Below are 12481 nucleotides of genomic sequence, written 5' to 3' on the forward strand. Positions count from 1 at the left end.
CGCCTTAAAAAAAATCCGTTTAGACGCCTAATTTTTTTTCGTTAACTTTCCAATGGCATCTTTAAAATTGTAAAAAAAATGTCTCTTACCTATAATAACAATGACAAAGTAGTCAAAGGTCTACCACATGTTTTCATAAAAAAAACCTTTACTTGGTTTTGAAATTTTTTAAAATATTTTCAATACCCTTGTTAACCTAACAATAAAATTTTATTTATAAATTAAAAAGAAATTCAATTCTCTACGACTTACCATTTAGAAAATAGGCATTTTTTTGTCATGTCGTTTTACACGTATTTACTCTATTTAATTTTTGAATTTCGAAACATCCCTTATTCTTAGTGCTCATTTTAAATTTTACACCTAACATATAGATATCAACGATTTTTATATCTATTATAGTTTAAGCTGTACGTTGATTTTATAAATCACCAATTTTTTCAGTCATTTTTTCGTTTCATCGTGTTTCAAATCACTACGATACTAATAGTTGGAGAGGCGACCGTCGAGTTACTTAGCTCATAAGGTTAGAGGTTAAAATTGGTGTCAAATGACACCTAAAAAAAACGCAAAAATCACTTGTTTTTTGGCATTTGGATAAGGTTGCCGAGTATTTGTCTGCATTTGCGAGGTAGCACCTGACATTTTTTAGATAGAAGAGAGTCTAAGCTATACAGGATGTATTTTATAGCATTTAACTCTATCAAATATTATACACTTTGGCCAAAAAACAAGTGATTTTTGCGTTTTTTAGCATTTTAGTAGGGTTGCCGAGTACTTTTTTGCATTTGCGAGGTAGCACCTGACATTTTTTAGATAGAAGAGAGTCTAAGCTATACAGGATGTATTTTATAGCATTTAACTCTATCAAATATTATACACTTTGGCCAAAAAACAAGTGATTTTTGCGTTTTTTAGCATTTTAGTAGGGTTGCCGAGTACTTTTTTGCATTTGCGAGGTAGCACCTGACATTTTTTAGATAGAAGAGAGTCTAAGCTATACAGGATGTATTTTATAGCCTTTAACTCTATCAAATATTATACACTTTGGCCAAAAAAAAAAAGTGATTTTTGCGTTTTTTAGCATTTTAGTAGGGTTGCCGAGTACTTGTCTGCATTTGCGAGGTGGCACCCGACATTTTTTAGATAGAAGGGAGTATTATCTAAAATATGGCGTATAGTTTAGCTTTCTAGTGCATAAAAAGTTATACTGTTTTGTTCAAAGAAGATTTTTGTCAGGGTTGTATTCATTTGAATGGGGTTGCCACATTTGTAGGGTTACGTTCTTTATATTATTTTATTATTTTTTTTTTTTAATATTTTGACTTTCGTTTGGCATTAAAAAAAAAATTTTATCTGGCCAAATAACAAAGATATGAATGTATTAGTTATGTGACAATTTTTCCTTTCAAATAGGGTTGCCACATGGAAGTTCCCATTTTAGAAGTGGCAACCCTATTTTTTTATTTTCAGTATCAACTTATCTTTCATTTGACACCAATTTTAACCTCTAACCTTATGAGCTAAGTAACTTGACGGTCGCCGCTTGGACTAAAGAATTATAAAAATGCAGACAAATAATCTCGCAAATATCTTTTCTCAGAAAAATGGGCGAAAAAACCATATTTTTGATTTTTTTTTTTTGTTTTCAAAAGTAGTAAGTGCTTAAATAAGGGCGCTTTGTGGAAGTCCTTTAAACTAAGATGGGGTCGCTTTCTTCTTTCAAAGAAATGGCTAAAATAGGAGCTTGTTTGTATAAGTAAAAACAAAAAATTTTATAAAAATTAGGGGCGTCTTCCTGCTTCAAAAAAAAGCTATAAAAATAAATGCACCTTTGATAAAGTAAAAAGGAGCAAACATTTAGGGGCACCTTCGTTATTCATAAAGAGAATGGCTTAGAATATTAAACACAGATTGGGGTTGCTTTCGTTCTTCATACAGAATAAAGTTCAAAGTAACCACCACCGTGTTCCTAATTTATTGCACCACTGAACCCAAATTGCCCCTCTCCAGCAACAAAACTAGCCCAGTATCCCTATTCTATAGCGTTATCAATGGCGATACAAATTTTAAAATTTTCACAAGATTTATCATGTTAACCATTAATTAAGGAGAGTTTCATTCAAATTCAGAGTTTACGAACTAAAAAATTATGGTTTTAAAATAATTGCAGGGGTACAGGATAGCCAATTTTTCGTTAGCTCAAAAGATAAAGTTATTACGGACAGATTTCGATTTACTCACAATTTTTTTTTTTTTTTATTTTTCAGATAGTTTTCACATCAATTTTTTCATGTTTCCTTTTAATATTTTAAACATTTTTCGTGAGCAAAATGAGTTCCTTTGATTTTTTAAAAATTTTTTATTGGATTTGAAAAATGATTTTTGGATATATTTTTTGGTTTATGCTTTAGTCTAACTACACTAGCCCAAAAAATTAAGAGAACAAAAAAAAATCGTGATTTTTTTAGTGATTTTCGATAGGCTGTATCTCAGTAAAAAATGATCGCATCGTGACAAAATAAAAAGCATGTGAAAGCTCTAGTTTTAGGATTAAATGTTTGAATATTTTCTTTCTAACGGTAAAATAGCTAAATTGTTTGAACTGTTCAAAAACCAAAATTTTCCATTTTTTTTTTGTTTTTACTTTTCTCCTAAGAAAGTGGGAAAATTTTTTCTGATAAAATAATTATTATTTTTAGAAAGGTTATTTATTTGGCTTTAAGATTCAGTTTGTTTCAAACTTCTACGATTTTTTTTAAGACTGCAATATCAGTCATCAAACCAAAAACCATACTTTTGACTTTGACTATCAATATCTCAACAACGGATCATTGTACAAAATATTCAAGGACACATTTAAAAACTTCATTCAATTCTCTACAAAGAAATTAAGTTTGCTTTGTTAAACAAAATGGTTTCTTATTTTTGAGATTTATTTAGAAAAGCTATCAAAATAGGCATTTTTACGTTTTTTTAGAAAATTTACCGCTTTTTTATTTCTATTGGTGATAAGATTAAACTGAGGCTTAATTATTGAAGCTTAAGATACCTGGAATTCGTATGCAAAGTTTCAGATTTATTCATCAAGCGGTTTTTCTGTTGTGAGGGTTTGAACTTTTGAGATGAAATAAAACACCATATTTCTGCAGGTCTAAATGACTTACTTCTTGTAACTTTTTTATGAGCAAAATCAAATTCTTTTGAGTTTATTTGAACATTTTATTGATAAATATCGTTTAAGTTTTAGATAAACCAAGTCAAGATGCGATCATTTTTTTACTGAGATACAGCCTATCGAAAATCACTAAAAAATCACGATTTTTTTTTTTGTTCCCTTAATTTTTTGGGCTAGTGTAGTTAAAAAATTAAAACATTGAACATACAAATTACCTATCATAATGATTTGAATTCTAAGTTTTTGCAAAAAGAAAAAATAATTCTTCCACCTTTTGTAACATTTAGGTACAACTTTACGACTTTTTTCAAATATAAAAAAAAAAAAACAACCCCATTATTACACTACAAGCATCACTACAATTATTTATTACTCTAAAACATATTTCACAAGAGCATGCAAGAGCATCATACATCATCAGCATCACAACCTAATCAACAGGGGTTAGGTTAAGTTTTCTTGTTATTCTCTTTTTCCATATGAAAATAGAAAAAATACAAATAAAAAATAACAATTCTTTTTACGTGCAATTAGTAACAATCCAACGTAATTACAATTCACGTTGTTTTCCTTTTCCCTTTTGCGTTTGTGAGTTTTTTCTTTTATTTGTATTTGCTCCTCTAGATGATGCCAAAGTTGAAAAAATGAAAATGCGCACAAAACTGCATTATTTTCAGGTTGCCAAAAATTATAAAAAGAATCCAGGAAAACTCAAGAAAAACTCCCGAAACTTCTAGAAAAAGAAAGAAAAGCCCATGAGAAAGCGCAAAAGAAAAAAAAAATCCTTTCCCCTTTTCTATCTATCTAAATTGCGTTTTTTTTTCTTCTTCTTCTTGAATATATGCACAAATTGCATATATAAAATTTGGAAGGATCCTCTTCTTCAATGAATAAAAACCCCCCCATTTTTTGGGGTGGCAAAAAAGGGGAATAATGCACATTATAGTATCTATGTGTGTGAATTCCTTAAAGATTACAAAAGTTAGCATTAGGGAAAAAAAGTACCTATACCTATCAACTTCATCGGGAAAAGTCCTTATATGTTCTTCTTTGGGTGGCATTGGCAAGTAAAAATTGTATGCCTATAGAAAATCTGCTATAATGAACCCCACACATAAAACCACACACAGAACATTCATAGTAGCTGAGGAAAAAATGTATAAGCAAGAGTCTGTAAAGGAAGGATATGGGTGCACTTAAGGAGCAACAAAAAGGAATGATTTTTCTTTTCCTCCTTCAAAATTCATTGCACTATAATGCATTCGTGTGGGATCTTTCTTATGGATTTTCCCATGAGAAGTAGTAGCAAGCCCAAGCAGCAGCCGCCTTGTCAGGAGAGGCTCTAAAAATGAGTGCATGCATATATTTATTTGCCTCACCAATACCGTCACCATCGTGTCTCTTCTTCATGTTGTTACCTGATGATGTGAGTTCACTTCTCATGGGAAAAAAAAAACATCATCATTCATTAGAAACAGGGTATGAGACATGAGGATCCTGCGATTACGCTATATTACATTCAAGATTTTTCATCCTGAAATCCAGCAGAGACAAGGACCAAAAAGGAGTAATGACAAAGAACAAAGAAAACACGTTGATAGAATGAGAGAGGGCGCCCGAGAGAGAGAGAAAGAGAAAAACCGTGGAATAGAAAAAAAAGGACATGTGTGTGATGATAATGATGCTGGTTTGCCTGGGTGAGAATCCTTTGCTGTGCGTCTTCCTGATTCTTTATGACGATAATGATGATGATGATTATGTTGTTTTCTGATGGATGCTGATGAACGTTCCTAGGCTGTGCTAGAAGAGATGAAAGGAGAGATCTCGCTCCTGTGTAACTGTGGGAATAAATAAAAAAAAAATTAAAAAAAAAAACAATTGTGTGTGGGAACGAACTATGAATGCGCCTACGACGAAATGTGAATGAACTCGCCCCCGTTTAACCCCCCTGCATTCTTCCATGACCAAAAGAAGGACTTTTTTCAACAAGTATAGTATTTTTATTTTTTGTCCCCACCTAGTTTTTTTCTATCCTGTTTTACCTTTAGTTTAGCAATACGCTAACGCCATCTCTGTCACGCTAAAGGAAACACATATATCCTTCGGGAGGGTAGTAAAAAAAATTTTTATATTTTTTACAACTTACCATTTTGATTGTAATGTGTAAATATCCATGCAGTAAAAGTTCTTTACAAAAAATAAGGGATGATAAGGGGTTGAAAATTAGCGCGTATTTTATATTTTATTTTGTCAATGAAATAAAAAAAATGTCGTCAAGAAAATTTTTTGGAAAAATTTCGATTAATTCATGATTTTTTTTTCGAACTAGCGTCACATCACTTTGGAATGCTATAACCACTCTCAAAAAGTCTGGTATGTGGTTTATATACTGTGCACTTGAATTGGTTAATAGTTTTTAAAACTTGTTTTTTTTTTGTTATTGTTTTTTTATATCTTTTTCACCACCACTGTCTCAAAGGTCTCTCTCAGAGTGTGCAAAATATAAAAAGTCGACTAATAGTTATGCCGTTTAATAGTAGACTGATAGTGTTGGCACAGCTAGCGAGTGCAGGCCATTCAGCTAAATTTGTGTCTAGTATGTTTTCTGATGAAGGCAACGAAGATAAAAGGGGATGATGGTGAGGTGGTTTTAGATTGAGAGAGAGCTGAGAAGGGTTGGTGGTGGCGAATGGGTGAGAAAAAATGAAAACAAACAATTTTCCATATAGACTCTTGTGTCGTCGTTGTGTCGATTGTGTTATTTTTTCTGTTGTTTTTATTTTTATTTTTTTTTGTAAGATAGGTGAGGAGGGGGTTTTAGAAACCCACCTTGGCGGTAAGTTTATGTATGCGATAGATGCTGGGAAAACTATAGTGAAACAATAGTGTTTGGCTGGGTAGGAGAGTATATCACAGTACCTTAGAGAGGTTGTATATGTTCTATTATGGGAAGTGGAGCGTATACGAACATGCATATCTAATGTTATTCAAGTTCGTTTTGGAAGCATGATGATGATGGTGATATATGGTGGTTTTTGTGAAGCGAGTATAGAGCTTTTTTTTTCAATTCAAGCCTTAATGTATGTTGGGCTATTCAACAAAATGTGTGATGCACAGTTAAGATGTGAATTATGTATCGCGAGCGGCGGTATTCTAGAGTGGCTCTATGCTATGATGATATGTGCGATGTAAGTTTTTTAACTTACATATGGTGGTTAGTTAGTTACATGATGACATGTGATTCATATTGCATGTATGGTTGAGTATGAGATAGAGAGCTGGGAAATAGAGAAGAGGGCTAACTTTTTAGCTACCTACCTATACACTCTAGAAGACTCGAAAGAATTATGCAAAGTGTGGACTGAACATTAGTTGTTTTATAATGTTTTGTTGTTGTTGATTTATATGCAAGATGATGTCTCTAGAGTTACCTCTTCTTTCAGAATGTTTTTTTTTTTTTTTTTGTGTTCTTTGATGAGTATACATGAAAAACCAAGAACTAAAGGTTGAAGATGTATAATATAGATACTGGAAGATTTTGATCTTAGTAATTGAAAAGTTTTGGTTTTGAATATTCAAAGAAAGCTTAGTTTTGGTTTGGTAGACTGGTGTATATCTATTAATACTTGCATTTCTTATGTTTTTCAAGTGAAAACAATTAAGGAATACCTATGTATTTTACTTTCTGAGATTCTATTCTCTATTGTAACATTTAACGATAACTAATAAAGTTTTGAGAAAATTTGATGTATCTAAAGGAATTTGAAAAATGAAATTCGAGTTGGATAGACAAAATAAATTTAAAAAAAATAAGGTCGAAAAGCTACTTTCAACAAAAAGTGATTTAAACAAGATTGGTATTGAATTCCATATGTTTTATGAATGTAGCCTCTACTGCTCGTTTACAAGTCGAAACTGCAGAATTCTTTGTTTGAGAAATAATAATTACGAATAATCAGCTGATAATATTTATGCTGACACAAATCATTTTTTTATCTAAATTAGTTTTTTTAATTAGGTTTTTTTAAAGATACTAAAAATGGAGGAAGTACCTACCGTTTTGTAGGACCTTTTGAACACATTCGTAGAAAAACAACTTGAATATGAGCTCTAAAAACTGTATCCAATTTTATTTGTTTTTAATTAAGATATATTGAAAAAAATAAACATCATTACAGCTAATAATTTATTTTTACAAAATTTTTTGAAAAAAAAAAACATTTTTTTTTGCGGTAAACATTGATCAACACCTAAAACAAAAATTTTAAAAAAATCAATGAATAGTATTCCAAAAACGTTTATTTTTTTTTGGTAAAAAAAATCCAAATCAAAAATCCAAAAAATAATTTTTTTTTCAAAATTTATTTTTGATTTCTTAACTTGTATGAATGCTTTTGTATACAATTTTTTTTTTTAATTGAACTAGTCGTTTGGTAGAAATTCAGAATTAAAAAATAAACCGTTCTTTAGGAAGTCAACCGTTAATAATGATTTCGGAAAAAAAAACTTCATTCATCAAAAGATAGACCTTGTCATAAAGTTAAAAAAAAATATACTTTTCTATAATTTGTATATGACAGGTTCCGTTAATTTTGGTTGTTAATAATTAAATAACAAAAACTCCCCTGAAGAGTCTCAAAAATCTATACATACCAAATTACATTGAATTGACTTACATATACTTTAAGCTGTAGCTCCGTACCTTTTTTTTCGCATTCTAATGTCTGATTTTTATTTTAGGTTTAAATTATTTGATGAATGCATTACTTAATATGCATACTTGTATTTTCATTTATTTATTTTAATTTTTTTTACTAATATTGAAAAAGCAACAAAAAACTGCTAGCATTGCAATCGAAAGAAGCAATAATATTTAACCTAAGTTCAACTCCAAATGTTATAAATTTAACTTTTCAGGACAGTCTCTGCTTACATGTAATATTTCTAATAAACAATTATTATTGCTTAAAAAGTCATCTACCAATTTAATTTTTCAATTAAAAAAAAAATGTTACGCATACACCATGGTGTCCCATACATACTTGCTTGTTTTCAGTCAGGCCTGAATCACGAGGAAAATAAAACACAGGTAATGTTTACACCGAAAGACTGAAGCAGGAAATAATTTCGGTTGGGGGTTTAAAAAAAATATTTTATGCAAAAAAAAAAAATGGTTTGTGATAATTTAAGAAATCTTTTAGAAACTTATACATGCGAGTCAGAAAAAGGTTATGTAAAATACAAAAATTATAAAGTATAAACTAACGTTTCAATTTATGAAGTTCTTCTCATTGATGTTCGCTCTTTGCACTTTTTCCCCAACTCATTTTCCATTTTTTTTTTTATAGTGGAGTAACCAAAGCTGAAAAAATGGCAATATTAGGGAACCCGGCTGAACAGCTCTGATTTTGATGATGTTTTTTTTTTTAAACGTCGGTAATTAATTAGCCTCTATAGATTAAAAATTGAAGCCGTTGCCGTATTGATTTTTTAAATTTAATTGAAAATTTTTGTGAACAAAAAAAATTTGTTTTCAAAAATTTTGCTTAAGGGGTAATAACACCTTGTAAACCATGAAATCGAGCGTCATATTTATCAGCGTATAAAACAAAGATGAAATATTATTTTCTTTTGGTGTTTGTTTAGTTTAATTAAGCCCCGATTTGTTCACACTCGATTATCTTTTAATCAAGGATTTTTGTATGGAATAATCCTAGATTAAAAGATAATCGAGTGTGAACAAACCGGCCCTAAGTATATTAATAGGTAACAGAATAGGCTTATGTTAAATTTTTTAATGATGTAAAATTTTGAAATGGCGGTGTAGTTCAGGATGATAGTAAAATTCTGTGCTCCCATCGGGCGACCAACTAACTCCTACAGGTTTTAACCGATTGAGCTGAAATTTTGTGCGGAGCTTAAAAATACTATTCTCTAGTGAAGTACGTAGGATTTTTTTGAAATATTAATTTTTAAAGAAATGGCATTAGTTTGAAAAAATTATTTCATTCCAAAAACAAAATTCGTTAAAAAAAAAACATGAAAAAAAAAGCCCAATCGGTTAAAAACTGTAGGAGTTAGTTGGTCGCCCGATGGGAGCACAGAATTTTACTATCAATTTCAATTTTCAATTTCAATTTTGTTTTTATTGAGCTTGTTATTTACAATTGACTTAAAATTAACTTATGTCTAAGATTCATTGATAGATACAAAATTTTGTTGGCACAGAGGGGGCCTAACCTTATACAATGACTAAGTTATAAAATATAAATAAATATTATACATGGATAAACTTAATTTAAAGTCTGCTGACTAGGTTGTCCTCGGGGTGTTCAGACCCAGATGTCCAGTTGTGGGGTTGGTTGAGTTGGGTTGGTTTGGTTGGCGTTAGCCACGGTAGTAAGCCGACTGGGTGTCGGCGTAAAAGTTAACTTCTTCGTTGTCCATTGAAATTATGTTCTCAGCCAGTATATCCAAAGCACAAAGGTACTTAGGTTCCGGATGTCGTTGTTGGGCTGTCATTCTTCTCATCAGTTGATTGGGATGGTTGGCGATATTTCCTACCAGTACCTTCGCCGATTGCAGTAGATACTTGTCCAGTGGTATGATTTTTGCTTCCTCGTAGAGTCGCTTGTTGCTATAGTATTTCTGCCGCTGTCGGTCAAAGATGAGTCCAGTGCAAATCCTCAGTATTTTTCTCTCGAACATTTGTAGTTCCTTCATGGCTGTGAATTTTACTATCATCCTGAACTACACCGCCATTTAAAAAATTTCACATCATTAAAAAATTTAACATTAGCCTATTCTGTTACCTATTAATATACTTAATTAAACTAAGCAAACACCAAAAGAAAATAATATTTCATCTTTGTTTTATATGGTGATGAAAATGACGCTCGATTTCGTGGTTTACAAGGTGTTATTACCCCTTAAATTTCATAAATTAATTGATGCCAAAAGATTGTCTAGAAAATTAAAGGAAAAAAAAAAATATACGGGAGTGAGGAGCAATCTTCCATCGTTTAAACGATAGATGCAAAAAAAAAAATATTTGAACACAACGGCAACAAATACAATATTTAAATATACATTTTTTTAAAAGCTAGAAGCTTATTCATATTTGTCAAAATTGAGTTAATTGGATGAAGGGTTATTGAAAAAATGGTAATTAAAGTTATTGAAAAAATTTTAACATGTCGTTTTTAAAACGTTTTCCCAATATAAAATGCATTTATTTTTCAAATTTTTTGTCCACATTTATTATGATTTGAAATTATAAAAGGAAATGTCAAAAGTATTTCATTTTCGAAGAACTTTTTTTTAATAGAAGTGTTGAAAAAGTTCGACATAGCCCTCATTGTTGAAAGTTAAATAGCAAAAGTTTAAAGTTCTTATTTGCCAAAGTCTTTGAGAAAATCAATTATTTCAATGCAAAAATTCAGTTTTTATCTAAAAAACCCCATGAAATTGAAGTCATTTTTCATTTTTTTTTTTAAATGTGATATATATGTATTACCTTTTCCTCTTCTTAATTCATCTGATAATATTTATGGCCAAACATTTTTTTAAAATAAATTCATTTTTACTAAGAAAAAGTTTGAAACAAAGTCATCTAAAATTTTTTAATAACATTTTTTTTTTTTCAAAATTCTGAGTTGAGGGCCATTCTTTCAAAAACTCTTGATTAAATTTAGTGGATTTAAATTTTACAGATAGAAATGAGATTCTGGCTTTTTAAATACGTGTATGCAAATATTGTTGGTGTTTTTTTGTGTTTGAAGTCAGTTTGTAAGAAAATTGCATTTATCGCTTAAACGATGGAAGATTTTCTTTTACCCCCGTATAATTTTTTTCCTTAAATTACCTAGAGAATCTTTAGGTATCATTTATTTTATGAAATTTAAGCAAAAAAAATTGGTTTTGTTAAAAAAAAATTTAATTTTAATTTTTGAAAGCAATACGGCAACATCGGCAATTTTTAACCCATAGAGGTTTGAAAAAAAGATCATCAAAATTAGAGCTGTTCGGCCGAGTTCCCTTGCTTTGGTTACTCGACTATTACTTTTATAAAGCTACTTATTTCAAAGATAAGTTTTTTTTTCAAATTTGAAAGCCTTTTACTCTACCAGCCTTATTTATTAGATTTCGCTAAACAGCTCTAAAGGGCTGCATAGTTATACAATGCATAAAGTTTTACGTAGCCTCTATGCGACGTTACATAATATTTCTATTTATTAAAACATTTTCTTAGCCATTATAATTATGCTAGGTTTGTGTCCAAATAAGTACTAAAAAAGGAAAATAAGTACTTTTTATAACGACAAACAACTCCATCTGTCGATAAAATAACTACGTCTGATTCGAAAATAAACAAAAAACAAAAACAAAAACGTGAGCAAAAGTTCTCGTAATATTGAAGGAAGAAAACTTCTAAAAGAAAATACGATTTCTCATTTGTTTTTTGTTGACAATTAAAAAATATTATACATTAATCATTTCTGTGTAAAAAAAAACAAAAGGCTTAAAAAGAGAAAGATGAAAAATGAAAACACACATTTGGCTACTGCGGGCAAAAGTTCTCGTAAAGAATTCATATCAGGAAAAAATCTCTAAAAAACACAATTTATTATTTATTATTTTAGTTCATTACAAATTGTTCACTTCGATTATGAAATAAAGAAAGAAAGAGGAAAACTAAATTCGTCAATAAAAATTATACAAATCATTGTTGTGTTTTTTTTTTGTGACAATGATGTGATGTTCAACTGACATTTGAGTAAAATATATTCTTATTCAGGCTCTAAACAACCTGAAAACGCGTTTAGCTTACACAACCTCTATTAAACGTTGCATAAATATTATAAATCACAATTTTTTGTTTAAAGACATTATAAAGAGTACATAATGCTATGAACTCTCTATGACGAGTTTATAAATAGGGCTGTACAAGTATAAATCATAGGACAAGATCTGTTAAATAATTTTTTTTCTTTAACTTTTAAAATCTAGTGATATTATTACTTTTGGCATATAAGTACCAATAATCTTATAACTTTATAAGGGTTTATTTGGTGAAAAGATATTTTTTAGGGGAAAAAAAATTGGTGCCAAAAATTAATGGCAAAAAATCTACTAAAAAATGAAATTTTGTTAAAAATAACCAAATAAAAGAAGCTCTTACGTTGTTGTTTTTTTTTTACATAAAAAAATAGGAAAAATTAAACTTTGATTTTTTTAGGAAATTTCGGAAATAATTTAAGAAACATAAGATCTTTTTTTATAATTACTTAAAAACCGTTTTAA

At 29.9% G+C, this 12481-nt stretch overlaps 1 protein-coding gene across 1 annotated transcript in view; it reads right to left on the reverse strand.

Moving 5' to 3' along the window:
• Positions 1–5478, reverse strand: part of LOC129908361 (death-associated inhibitor of apoptosis 1) — a 45639-nt gene extending 40161 nt beyond the window's left edge. Inside the window, exon 1 of the mRNA XM_055984805.1 lies at positions 5325–5478. The gene's annotated coding sequence lies outside the window, so the exon portion shown is untranslated. The remainder of the gene's footprint in view (positions 1–5324) is intronic.
• Positions 5479–12481: the final 7003 nt, after the last annotated feature.

This window comes from Episyrphus balteatus, chromosome 2, assembly GCF_945859705.1.
Source record: "Episyrphus balteatus chromosome 2, idEpiBalt1.1, whole genome shotgun sequence".
Taxonomy (NCBI): Eukaryota; Metazoa; Arthropoda; class Insecta; order Diptera; family Syrphidae; genus Episyrphus; species Episyrphus balteatus.